This window comes from Sarcophilus harrisii, chromosome 2, assembly GCF_902635505.1.
Source record: "Sarcophilus harrisii chromosome 2, mSarHar1.11, whole genome shotgun sequence".
NCBI lineage: Eukaryota > Metazoa > Chordata > Mammalia > Dasyuromorphia > Dasyuridae > Sarcophilus > Sarcophilus harrisii.
Genome location: NC_045427.1, coordinates 416,186,711 through 416,200,011, shown reverse-complemented (window position 1 = coordinate 416,200,011; position 13,301 = coordinate 416,186,711). Strand labels below are relative to the sequence as shown.

At 46.0% G+C, this 13,301-nt stretch overlaps 1 protein-coding gene across 2 annotated transcripts in view; it reads left to right on the top strand.

Annotated features, from left to right (window-relative positions):
- The first annotated feature begins 5,306 nt into the window (after positions 1 to 5,306).
- RNF44 (ring finger protein 44) overlaps positions 5,307 to 13,301 on the top strand; it is a 31,965-nt gene continuing 23,970 nt past the window's right edge. For both annotated transcript variants that reach the window (XM_031953729.1, XM_031953727.1), the window contains exon 1: positions 5,307 to 5,508. The gene's annotated coding sequence lies outside the window, so the exon portion shown is untranslated. The remainder of the gene's footprint in view (positions 5,509 to 13,301) is intronic.

Below are 13,301 nucleotides of genomic sequence, written 5' to 3'. Positions count from 1 at the left end.
AGAGGGGAACATGATCTTGTCCATTACCTTCTTACCAATTATCTCATCATGATTAGAACTCCTGCTCTTTTCTCTTCCCATTCCTTTTTAGTTCTGAAACCATCATAAAATGGGCCTAGCCATCTTAATTAGTGACTGACTCTCCTGGCCCACTATTTCTTTCTTTCTTTCTTTTTAATAACATAGCAAGTAATTCAACATAGGTTAAACATGTGCAATTCTTCTAACAATATTTACACATTTATCATGCTGCACAAGAAAAATCAGATAAAAAAGGGAAAAATGAGAAAGGAAAAAAAAGTAAGCGAACAGCAATAAAAATGATGAAAATACTATGTTGTGATCCACATTCCAGCCCTCTTTTCTGGATGCAGATGGCTCTCTCCATAACAAGTCTATTGGAATTACTGGCCCACTATTTCAGGAAATCCAAATTTAATTTCACTTCCTGCCTTCCCCTTTGTCTGAAGCAAGTCTGGAACCTTAATAAAATTAACACTACTAATGCCCTGGGTGATGTGGGTCAACCTACTCTATATGGGTGGATACCTATAACTTCCTTTCTCTGGTCACCATTTCCTTATACAATATATGAAGTCTCCCCCATTAGAATGTAAGCTCTTTAAAGGCAAGGCAAGGTCTGTTTGCTTTTGTATTTAGCTTAGTAGAGTATATGCATTTTTATATTATATTATATGTATTTAATAAATACTTTTTTCATTCACTTATTTTTACTGGAAATAATGTGTCAAGCTAGTAGGCTATAGTTCCATTTACCATCCTAGTAACTTTCAAAGAAAAAATACTTCTCTCTATCCATCACTCTCCATATATGTTGTTCCCCCATTATAATGTAAGCTATGTAATACCTGTATTACCTACTTCACAATCTTATCATAAAGAAAGTTTCATCAACTTCAAAGCATTGTATTAATTCAAATTGTAATTTTTTAAAATTTAGAAAAAAAGTGCATAGTCTTTTAAAGCCTCCTTCTGAATTTTATTTTTTCAATTAATAAAAAAAATCTATTTTTATATCTCTCACCTCTTCCTTCAATTAAAAAGAATCCCTATAACAAATATTCATAGTCAAGCAAACCAAATTCTAAATATTGACCATGTCCAAAAAAAAAAAAAAATTGTCCCATTCTATAGCCCAAGTCCAACAGGAAGTGGGTAGCATGGTTACATGCTATAAGTCTTCTGAAATCATGGTTGTTGATCACATTGATCAGAGTTCTTAAGCCTTTCAAAATGTTTAATCTTTACAATGCTGTCATTATTATATAAATTGTTCTATGGCTCTGCTCACTTCACACTGAATCAGTTCATATAAGTCTTCCCAGGTTTCTCTGAAACCATCCTTTTCATATTTTCTTAAAGCATACCATTATTTTCATATAAATCTAGTTGTTTGGCCACTCCCAATGTATGAGCACTCTTCAAGGGAATTTAGAAAGGATGAGTGTATTTTCCTAATATCCTGACTGGGCAAGTACTAACCTTAGCCCCAGCACTGAGTCACTTACTCCCTGTAGCCTTTGATGCTATAATCCTTACAATACCAGATAAGGCCTCCTAGCTAGGGGCATGATGGGAAATATTGAATTTTTTTTTTCCCTGAGGCAGTTGGGGTTAAGTGACTTGCCTACGGTCACACATTCAGGAAGTGGCTAAAATCAAATTTGAATTCAGGTCTTCCTGACTTCAGGGCTGATGCTCTATCCACTGTGCCACCTAGCTGGCCCTGAAGTACTGATTTTCTTTCCTGATGCCCCAAATTTATAACAGCTCAATCCATGTTTCTGTCTTCTTTGCTCATCTTAATTATAATTGCCTTAACTTTCAATCAGAATAACTGGTTAGAAACTTGATCCTTGAGATTCTTGAGAATTCTGTGCCTTTTTTTTAAGAGGGAAGAGTTCCAAGGGTAGGAGGACAAAAGAACCCAACCCATAACAAAGAAAAATAGTGGTGGGAGATCTGGGAGCCTAGCTTCCATGTGAATCACAGTATCCCATTTAGATCTTGTATCCATTCTACTTGTACTGATTTCTAAGACAGAATCCCTTATTCTCACAAAATAAGTTTTACACTTTTCAACTTTGTAGCAAAAGTATGGTGACTTCTCTGTTCCTAGCTAAGCCTATGAGCTTTGATGCTTTAGAGTCGTGTGGCTCCATTTCTTTGACTTAGCTAGGTACTATGTGTTCTTAAACCATAGGGCATCAAAGTATTGAATAGGGCACTAGGCTTGAAATGAGATAAAGACTCATCTTCATGAGTTCAAATCTTGCCTCAGATAATTATTGGCTATGTGACCTTGAATAAGTCATTTAACCTAGTTTAGTTCCTTATCTGTAAAATGAAATGGCAAGCTATTCCACTATCTTTCCCACAAAAACTCCAAACAAGGCCAGGAAGAAACAATTGAACATCAACAATATTATTTGAACCAGCATACATGAAAAGTGCTTAGAAGCAAAATCTTTATGCTGAGACACTAGATAATTGATGCAACAACTTGCTTTCTAACAACCTAGTAAAAAGAGAATTTAAAACACATATTTGACGTTGTTATATTTTAAATGTTTAGTAATTCTATGTAGTGACTAATCAGATACAGCTGCATATATGTGTTTTTCTTGCTGTAAGATTGCAAGCTTTGTATTTTTTAAAGCAAATGATCCCTTCAATTTTTTGTGATTGGTTTTCTGAGCTTTCAATGATGATTATTTTTAAATTACCAAGAGAATAAATATTCTGCAATTTGTGATTTCTTGAGTCTGATTAAAAGTGGTATATATGTGGGAATCATCATTTCAAAGTACTCTTTAATGTCAATTTAAAACTGAAAGGCAAGAACTGTTTACTTACTAACTTTTATTGGAAAAAAACTTAAATTTCTCAACTTGGAAAAAAAAAGACTGCAAGATCAGGAACCTTTTATTTTTCCCCCCTCCTCAGTGTGGTGTTTGCACCATAGTAAGCACTTAATAAATGCTTATTCATTTATTCATTCACTCTTGATTGCTGGCTTTAAATATTTCAAGAACTGCAAGAGAAAGGTACTGAACCAATTCTGCGTGGCCCCGTAGCGCAGAAATAAATCTATTCAAATACTTTCAGTAGACTCCCATGAAGCAAACTCTTCAGCCGGACTTTTAAAGCTCTCCACAATCCGGCCCTAATCTACCTTTGCAGCCTTATTTCACTTTGTTCCCAGTCACCCGCTCTTAATTCCTATCGAATGGAATACCTGCGGCTTCAAATGCCCACATTCCAATTTCTGCCCTTGCACTTTCTTCCAAGGGGTCCTGCATACTGGAATTCACATTATCACCTACAATTCTTAGCAAAATCGTCTTCCCTGAAGTTTGAAGAGCTAGCTCTTCCAGGAAGCTTTCCGAGATCCGCCCTCCGTCCCAAGTTGTTAACGCTCTCTCTGGTGTCGAATTACCTGTGTATATTGTCGTATCCCCCAAGTAAAATAAACTGAGGAAAGAGCATTGCTTTGTTTTTGTCTTGCACGGTGTTTGTAAATAACAGTTATTAAACTGAATTGAAGTAGGAACAATGGATGTAAGTTTTTCGGAAAGTCTCCATGGGCTCCACGGAAGGAACGCCTCCTTTGATTAGAGCCTACCAAAAAGTGGAATGGGCCGCTTGCGGAACCAGAGGGTTCCGGAATAGCTGGAAGACCTGTCAGGACTACTTAGTAGTTAGACATCTTGCACAGTTCCATCTCTGAGATTCTGTAATTCTGTGTCGCTGCGTTCAAATCACTTCCCCTTTCCCAGGGACCTCAATATGCTCACCTATAAAGTAAGAGAATGTAACTAGATCTATTTTAAAGTCCCTTGAAGCGTTAAATTGCAAACTTTTCTGCGGGCACTACATTTCCCGGTGTGCAATGGGCCGGCGGTAGCAGGGCTGGGGTATTAGAGAAGGGCCATAGGGCAAAGTGAAGCAGGGGAGAGGGAGAGACGAAACAGAGAGGCAGAGAGACAAAGACAGAGGGGGAGGATGGAAGAAGAGGGACCAGGAAAGAAAGAATGGGGAGATAAGGAAGGGGGCGGGGGAAGAGGAGGAGGGAGAAGGGGGAAAGGAGGGAACGAGAGAGTCAGAGACAGAGACCGAGAGACAAAGAGAGAGAGGAACCGAAAGCTCGCTAAAAGTTGTAGTTCTGGGCCGCAGAGGTTCTTGGGGACGGGTGACTCTCTCGGCTCATCCCACCCCCTGCGAGATACTGCTGAAAGGGAAGGGCCACACCCTCTCTTGGTTATCCACGGCCGGGTGCTACCTGAAGACTCTCCCGCCCAATGTAGGCTTTTATCTGGTTTCTCAAATGCAGGGCTTGTCTAAGGACCCAGCTTGCCCTTGAGAAGGGCGGAAGGAAGATGGGAGCTGAGTACTGGCCCTACCGAGGGCCAGCGCCTAAGTTGGAAACAAGCAGAGCTGCGGAGGGGAGAAAACTCTAAAGCTCTTGCATTGCTCACTTGAAAGAAGTGGCTGGGTTCTTTGCCTTCTTCTGGGGTAAGCAGGGAAAGTAAAGGATACAGTTCTAGGTGCTTCCTAAAATACGGCCCTGGATTTGAGGTCAAAAGACTCGTCCAAATCCAAACTTCCACTAACTTGCTGTGTGCCTCTGAGCAAATTAAAGTATCTCTCTGAGCTCATTTTCTCATCTTTAAAGCGAGCAGTTACATAATTTCTAAGATTCCTTCCAATTCTGAATCCTTTGGCCGGGTAATGTCTTCCTCTACTGATTGCTTGCTCTAGCCACACTTGATCTTACTCAATGCCTGGCCACACTGGCCAGCCTTGACCCGATTTAAGGTGTGCAGAGATAAGTGCTAGCTCTGAAATGTAAAACGTGTTCCTGAGGGTGCTGGGCCTCCTTTGCTTCTAAAGCAGATTCCCAATGCCCCCTATTTCGTCCTGCCCAGCCCCCATCGCTGGCAGTACACCGATGCCCTTGGCACTTGCCCTTTCCCCAGCTCAGCCCAGCCCCCTTGGGGTGGACCTCTACAGCTGTATCCAGGCAGGCTTGGGGCCGAGGGAGTGAGACTCGGTAGCGGTTTGCAGTAGAACAGGAGTTACATCTTTTTGACCTCTTCTGCCCCACCTCCTCTCCCAGGGGGCGCAGATGGTGAGGCCCACAGACCATTCCACTCTGTAGGGAGCACGGGGTGGGATTGAGGGGGCTGCGCAGCAGGAGCCGGGGCCCCGCGCTTCTAGGAGCAGATGGTGAGGTCCGCGGACCGTTCCACTAGGCGGCGGCCGGAGGGGGGGGAGGGAGGCAGGTAGCGGGCTGCTGGGGAGGGGGGGGGGGGGGGCCCGCTGGCAACAGGGCTGCCGAGGCAACATGACGAGAGGCTGAGCGCGCGGTGGCGCGCGGGCCAGAGAGTAACCGGGACTCGGGGACGCTGCGGCCGCGAGCACAGAGACCGAAGGACGCACTGGGGACCGGAGGATCCGTGCAGCTGGAGCCCGCTGCCGAAGCAGGTAAGGCGCCCGAATCTGGCCTCGGTGTTCCAGGAGGGGAGGGGGGAGGGCGGGGAGTGCTGAGCCCGGACCCTACCCCGTACGCCCCGGGAGCTGCAGCTCTGGGAACCCGGTGAACCCGTACTCCAGGACCGGCTGACTCCTCTGGCCCCGAGAAGGAAGAAGGAAGGGATGGTGGCAGTCCCACTGTCTCTCACTTCAGTAGCTGGGTCTCCAGCAGGCGCCCTCACCCACCCAGACTCCAGGACCATGAATGAGAGGGGGTTGAGCCCTGGGGTGCTGCAGGAGGCAAAGAGCTGAGGGAGGAGGGCTAAGTCCCGGGGTCCTGGACCCACGAGGTCGACGGGTCAGCGGGGAGGGGGAGTGGCCGCTTGATCTTCGGGCCCCAGGCTGGGAAGGCGTGGAGGCGGAGGGAGCTGCCGGTGACCGAGGATTGGGGGATGGGGGTCAGCTCAGCTCTGCTCTGGGGACGCCAGCGGCAGAGGGGTTCGTTGCTGGGGGACGGAAGAGAAGTTAGCTAAAAGCAGGGCCCGCTGAAAGGCTCCGGGGACTACCAGACAGATAGGATGGATGGTTACGTAAGGAGCAAGGGGAGGGAGCGTGCTGTATCCCCGTGCCCCCAGGCATAAGAAGGGATGCTGAGCCCTTCAAGGGCTCTGGTGCCGTTGGGGCCCCCAGCAGGACATCTCCACTGAGCCTGTGGGTGCGGTCCCTTTCGATCGGTGGCCGGGGGAGACTCAAGCTCAGTCTGGGAGCTTCGCCTTGGGGGACAGGAAGACAGCTGGGTCTCCCTTTCTCTGGGGCGGGGGAGGGGATCGGCCTCCCATTCGTCGCCGTAGCGCCGCCCCCTTCGCTGTACTCCCGCATCTGAGCCCCCTCACCGGGCTGCGGACTCTGGGGTTGAGAGCCGGAACACCTCTTAGGAACCCTGTAGTCCCGTGTCCTCATTTATACATACGCAAACTAAGGCACAGTTAAATGACTTGCCCAAGGTCACGCAAAGTAAGGAGCAGAGCTAGGATTCGAACCGTGGCCTTCTGACTGCAAATCCTGTGCCCTTTTCCGTACAAAGCGCTGCCTAAGTTGAGCGCCGGACGGGTTGCGTTGTCCGGGCGCTCAGGCCGGATGCGAACTTCCCCAGTTGAGCTGAGTGAGGAAGCTCTGCTGGGAGCTCGGATTTCCGAGTCCGCCCCTCCTCCTCCTTCCTGCCTCAGGACGCTTTCCCTTACCCGCGGCCTCGCAGCCTCTGGCCTCCCCGCGAGACCACTTGCTGCAGCCCGAGCCGGGACAACAGAGCTTGGCAAAGGAGGCGTGCCTCCCACCAACTCCACTATTCCCAGAACTACAAGTCCCAGCATGCGCCGCTCCTAACTGCGCGCTCCGCTATGAGAAACTTGGACTACGCTGAGAGAGCTCTGGACGCTGCTGGGCGGTCTCGGGCTGAGCGCTCTCCCGGCTAACTGGCCCCTTTCCCCCAGCCCCAAACTTTCCCGGTGGTGGCGGAAAGAAACTTGAACTCCGAGTAAAGACTCCGCTGATTTGGGGGTCCGGGTATTCTCCTAACCGAGCCTGGTCTCAGATGCCGCTTCTGTAAAATAGAGACGATGCTCGGGGGAAACCTTGTGGCGGGGCGGCTGAGGAAGGGACCTGCTTTATTCCTGCTCTTCTACGTTCTCTCCCATCTTCCGCGGGGAGGACTCGGAGCAATGGGAAATCACAGAGAGGCGGGTGTCGGAGGAAAATTCTCCTGATAATAGCGCCGGCCAGGGGGGTGCTTAAGAGACCATTGCGCCTCATTCCGTAGAAACTGGATGTCCTTTCAGGAATTCTGTGCCCAAGAGCCCTGCATGGGGAGAAGAGTGGGAGACATTACTGAAAACCATAGGCTGTGACAGATCGGTTTTAACCTAAGGTCCTTACTGAGTCTCAGGAGGGGTTTTGAGCTGTGGGAACAAGGTCTCCTATGAATTATAGAGAGGTTGCTTGGTGGGTGAATCGGGAGTCAGAGGATCTGGGTACAAATTGTAGCTGTACTACTCATTAATTCTTGGATTAGTTAATCTCACCCAAGAACCCTTCCAACTCTAATTTCGATGCCTTAAAATGTAGGGGGGAGTCAGCCACACTCCCCACAGGTCAAATAAGGGCTCGGTGGTATTCTTGGGATTTCTTTGGAGCAGAGTGGTTATTCATAATGGCCCACTATTTTATTCTGGAGTAGATAGATCTCAAAAAGCTATCTGTCCACTTTGAGACAGATGGTCCCTGAAGACCCACTCTTCCTCTTCTCAGAGAAACACTTTTTCTAAGAGTGCACTGCAGTCCTCTTCCTTGAATAGAGTATGTCAGAAATTTTCTCTTGGGATAGACAATCCCCAAAGGGCCACCATCTTTCCACTCCTGGGATAAATGATCCATAAGGATTCATTGTATCCCTTTCCCTGGAGCAGACAGTCCCCATGGTCTCACTATTACCCTTAGAGATATAATCAGTTTTGGCAGATACCTTTTGAACACTATCTATGAGCTTGTAGGCAGAAGTGATACTTTGAAACAAGGACAAATTTAACTTCAGGCAGAAATGAGATAAGGATGAAGAAATAGCACCAAAGAAATATGACTTACCCAGTTCATATGGCTAATAAGTAGCTGAGCTAGAGTTCAACCCATATCATTTGACTTCAAAGTCAGGATTTTTCCTGTGCCTCATCTTTTTCTCCCCATAAAGTGCTATGTTTTCTTAACATTCCCTAAAAGCACTGAAGGGAAGAAAGAAAAGGTAGTGTCACCAACCTACATGGGATCTACAAAGAAGACTTAGACACCCCAGGAGCAACATGAGTAAGGAAGAAATTCTCAACAATCTGAGCTATCCAATAATGAAATGGACTGTCTTGAAAAGTAATGAGCTTTCTGCCACTGGAGGTTTTCAGTTAAAAAATGGAATAGACAACTTCTAAAATCCTATCCAGCACTAAAACTTATGGTCCTTTAAGAATGATTGTACAACAAATAGGCAAAAAGTCATTTGGAAGAAACATCCAAAACTACCCAGTTTCAGGAGAGCCTCCTCTGGAGCACAGACACAACCGACTGATAAACATTTATGAAGCTTCTACTATGCAGGGCACCCACTGTGTTCACAGAAGATACAAAAACAAAAGAGATTCTGCCCTCAGAGTTTACATTCTGATGGGTAGATATATCATATTCACAGGGAAACAAATAGTCATTTAGGAGGTTGGCTTAAGCTGCAGGATATGTTGTGAAAATGGGCTGAGCCCATTGGTTTGACTTGAACAGAAGATGAGATAAGAATGGAAAGATAGGGTTAGCAGCAGATTGTGGAGAACTTCAAAAGCTAGTCCTTCATTGGAACCACTAGCTTCCTTTTTAAAGCGAATTTCAAACATTACTTCCTTCAGGAAGTCTTTTCTGATTTTCCTCATGTATTAGTACCCCTCTCAAAAATAACTTTTTATTCTTTTTGTGTATATCACATATATTCCCTTGTTTGTGATTGTGTCTTTGTATGTGTAACCATTAGCTGTTGCTCCTTCAGGGTATTCTGTTGCCTTCTCAGCTTTGTAAAAGCACTTCCTATTCCTGGAATGCTCTCTGCATTCACCTCTTTCCCCCTTTCTCCACCTCTAGCTACCTTTCAGTTGATGTACCTTGGAAGAGAAGGTCCTAAACTCTAGAGCAGGGTTTCCCCAGCCACCTTCTGCTATCACCACCCAACAAGCATACACTCCCTATGGAATGCCACAGAATCTAAATTGGAAGGGTCCATACATAAAGAAAAACGTCTTTTATAACATTCCTATCAAGGGGTCTTCCAGCTTCCTGTTTTAAGAAACTCACTAGCTCCTTAGGCAAGCCATTCCATATTTGCACAGCTCCGATGTTAAAATGTTGTTCCTTATTTTGAGCCAAAGTCAGCCAAGATAACTTTTTTTTTCTTTTTGTTGTTCCTAGTTTTACCTTAGTGGAACAAGCTTAATTTCTCTTTTCCAGTGATAGCCCTTCAAATTCCTGAAGGAAGTAATCACATCTCCCCTCAGTCTTCCTTTTCTCAGGCTAAATCTTTCCAGATCTCTCAAAAGATACTCATAAGACATGCTTTCCTAACCTCTCCTTTGAGTACAGTCTGAGCTCTCCAGGAGACAACAACTAGCATTTATATAGTACTTTAAGGTTTGGAGAGTGTTTTATATTTGTTATCTCCAGGACAACTACTCCTGGCCAGTGTGTGCTGTATGAATTCTGCCAGTTACTTAACTTCCCTAGGCAGCAGCTCCCTTGGTGAGAAAATGAAAAGTAAATTGCCTGTGTGGAGGGAGGAGCCCTGGAGGAAAGATGTTTTGTGAGTCCAGTGGAGTGGATGCTGCTGGAGAGGTGACCGCCCCCAATCCCTACCCTGACTGTGAGCTGCCTTTTGGAGGAGAGGATGCTGAGCAGATGTGGTTCAAAAGCAGGAAATCGAGCTTGCTGCTGGCCTCTGCAAGCACTCAGACTTCCTGTCCTTGCACAGAGGTTCACTTGCTGGAGACTAGCTCCTTCCAACAACCTCCCTCTGCACCCTTCCTTCCTCTCCCCACCCACCACCAAAAAATAAACTCATACAGTGAATAGGACGATAGTCTCTCTGGAATATCTAGCTCTTCCTGAATACCAGGTAACATTAGGTTTCTCTTTGTATTTAAGGTGGGTGATGATGCACTCTGGTAATAAAGTGAGTTCCAATGAGATCCTAGATTGCAGCCAGTGAAACTGGTCTGAGGTCAGAATAGGGGAAGCAAGTATCAAGTCATAACTTAGGGGATGTTAGAGCTGGTAGGGGCTTTAAAACATAGAATGTGAAATATCAGAGCTGGAAGAAATCTTAGAATACAGTGTAGAATATTAAACTTGGAAGGGACTTTTAGCATATAAAAAAGTACCAGAGATACACTGGAACTCTCTAAGTATTTATGAAGCTCTCAAACCTGGCACTATGGAGGATCCGGGAGTAGAGGACAGATCATTTCCCTTCCTTATCTAGACCTGCCTCATCTATAAAATAAGTGTTGGCTGGATATTTAAATCCTAGCCTGATTGGTCCCGAATTCCCAATATTGTGAAATGAAAAAATATACTGAATAATCTCCATGGTATCTCCCACCTGGAGATCTTGCACTCCTAGGTGCTACAAAGGGAAGTTCCTTCCATATCTCTCAATCCTATAGGAGTATTTAGGGAGGAAATTGGAGGATGATATCAGGCACACAAATTTAAGGAGGCAGGAAATGGGTAATATAGCCACAAGATGGACAAGGATGGCCTAGTCTTTATATTGAGAATGTTAGAACATACATATTAGAAACATACAAGACGTATGGTAAACCAGGCTGTATGACTTGGCATGACTACAGGAGAGAATAGAAAAGATTGGGAGGCTCAGTAGGGTGGTTTCCCTTTTCCCTTGTACCATACCTATCATATCATCATCAGGTGGCTATTCCTGGGTGTCTGTCCTCAATTAGGACTCAAAGCTTAGCTGTTCAGGTACTCCCACACAGCATATACTAGTGTGGGAGCAAGCAGTAGTGTTGGCTGTGAGATCAGATCCAGTCATGCATCCTTTCTCTGAATCCTGTCAGCTGAGCTGCCTTCCAGTTCCCCCAATCTTTGATTGGAAGGGCTCTTAGAATGCAATGAGTCCAGCCCCTCACTTCCAGGGTCCCTGGAGTACAATTTAGAAAGAAGCAAAATCGAGGCTGGTAGGTAGGAAAGGGGAAGATTATGGAAACTTAAATAACAGAGTACAGATTTTATGTAGACTAGGCAGAGTTATAGGAAAAATGGTGATTGAAGCACACATCTGAAATATATACATGTAGAAAGGCAATAAGGAAAAGAGGTCTTGAACCAAAGATGCTGGTCAGTTCATGTCCCAACTCTGACACATCCAGGTTGTGACACCTTGGGCAAAGTCAGTTAATCTTTCAATGCTCTCTAGGCAACTTATTCTAAATCGAAGACTAGAAGGTGTTGGATCTGCATTGGTGAAGAGAGTTTGACATGCCAATGAAATTACGGGCTAGACTTAGTCCTTTAAGATTTGCAGAAGTAACGGATCAGTAATGTAGGTGGGTCCAGATTCTGTGGAGGAAGCCAGTTTGAGTGGGACTTAGAATATCAGAGGTAGATAGAATAAGAAAAAAACTTCAGATCTTAGAATATAGAAAAGTGGGACTTGGAAGGGACCACAGAACCTAGAACACTGCAAGTCAGAAGTCTGAGGAGCCGCAGAACATAGAATATCGAAAGTGAGAGGGACCTTCGGACATAAAATGTCTAGAGACTGGGGATCCTCTATAGTCCAACCCCTCTCTTTTGTCAAGAGAAAAAAGTTTGCCTCAGGGAAGGGAAATGACTTATTCCAAGGTTAGTGATATTCAAGACTCCTGATCCATTGTCTCTAAAGTGAGGATGGAGGAGACTGGGCTGGGCCAAGCCGGAGCACTGTTGGGGCAGTTTTCTTTCACCAATTATGGCTTGGGAAGCTAAGAGTAGAGCTGGCAGGTGCAAGAGGGGGGGAGGGGTGTTCTCTGAAAGCTTCATGCTCCTCCATATGCTCTGGGAACTGGGGCGAGGGCAAGGCTTCTGTCTACAGGCCAGCTTCACTTCCCAGAGAGGGCCCCTGGACAGGTCAGACGGGCATTTAGGATCGCTGCATTTCAGCCCGTCTGCCACCCAACTGCTCGGTAACCCCGGGCGAGCCGCGTTCTCCTTGGACTTCGGTTTCTTTTCTCTTTTTTGGTCTCAATTAGTGGCTTGGATTAGACCGTCTCTAAGGTATCTTTCACGAGTGACCGCACCAGGTGCACGGAAGCTCCACCCGCAGGGGAAGGCTTCGGGCCGGAGCCCCGGAGGGGAGGAGCGGAGCGAGCACACTTTCCGGAGCGGAGCTGGGCGCTGGGGACAGTCCCCCGCGCCTCTGCCCGGGCATCAGCAAAGTTTTCTCGGCTCCTCCTCTTCGCAATTGGGTTCGCCCACTATAAACCCGCGGGAGGGGGAGGAGGGAAAGAAGAGGGAAGAAGGGATTGTGACCTAATCCTCGGTACAGCCAATCCTCACTAGGTAGACGTTAACTAATTTGCATCCTGAAGCTCTCATTGGCCGCGCCCCAGGTTCTCTTTCTTAAAGGGGCTCCTCTGTAAACACTAAGCGGTGGAGAAGTAACTCTGGGTTGGGGAACCTGACGTCATCGCGGTGCAGCGAAGCCCAAAGTGACGTCATCGCTAGAAATGGCCCTTCCAGGCCACTTGGCTTTTGGAGTTTCCACTCCCTAATGGGCAGCACCTGGGTCCTACTGAGATCCGGTGTCTGGCTAACTAAGAGAAAACCCTGTCCGTTCTTTGGTTACATCCTCATTTTGGATGAGATCAGTGTAAGATTTGTCCTAATTCAAGGTCCTAGGAATCCATTTAGACACATACTGTGACCCTTTAGCATAGTTCTCTTATGAGCCTGTTTCCTTTGTAAAAGGTGCATAGATATTGCCCGCCACAGGAGAGTTGTGGGGCAAGAACGGGTAAGTCTTAAATAACTATAGGTTGTTGTAGCTGGAAGGAGCTCTAGAAGTTACATGGTAGAATCAGGGACTTGACCTTTTTATATCTTGGAAGAGCCTCAGAAATCACATAATCTATACTGCTCATTTTATGCACGAGGATATATCCAAAGTGACTTGCCCAGGTAATAAGTAATCTTTCTGAAGCACTTGAAGTGGTTCTGGAGTCAGAGGT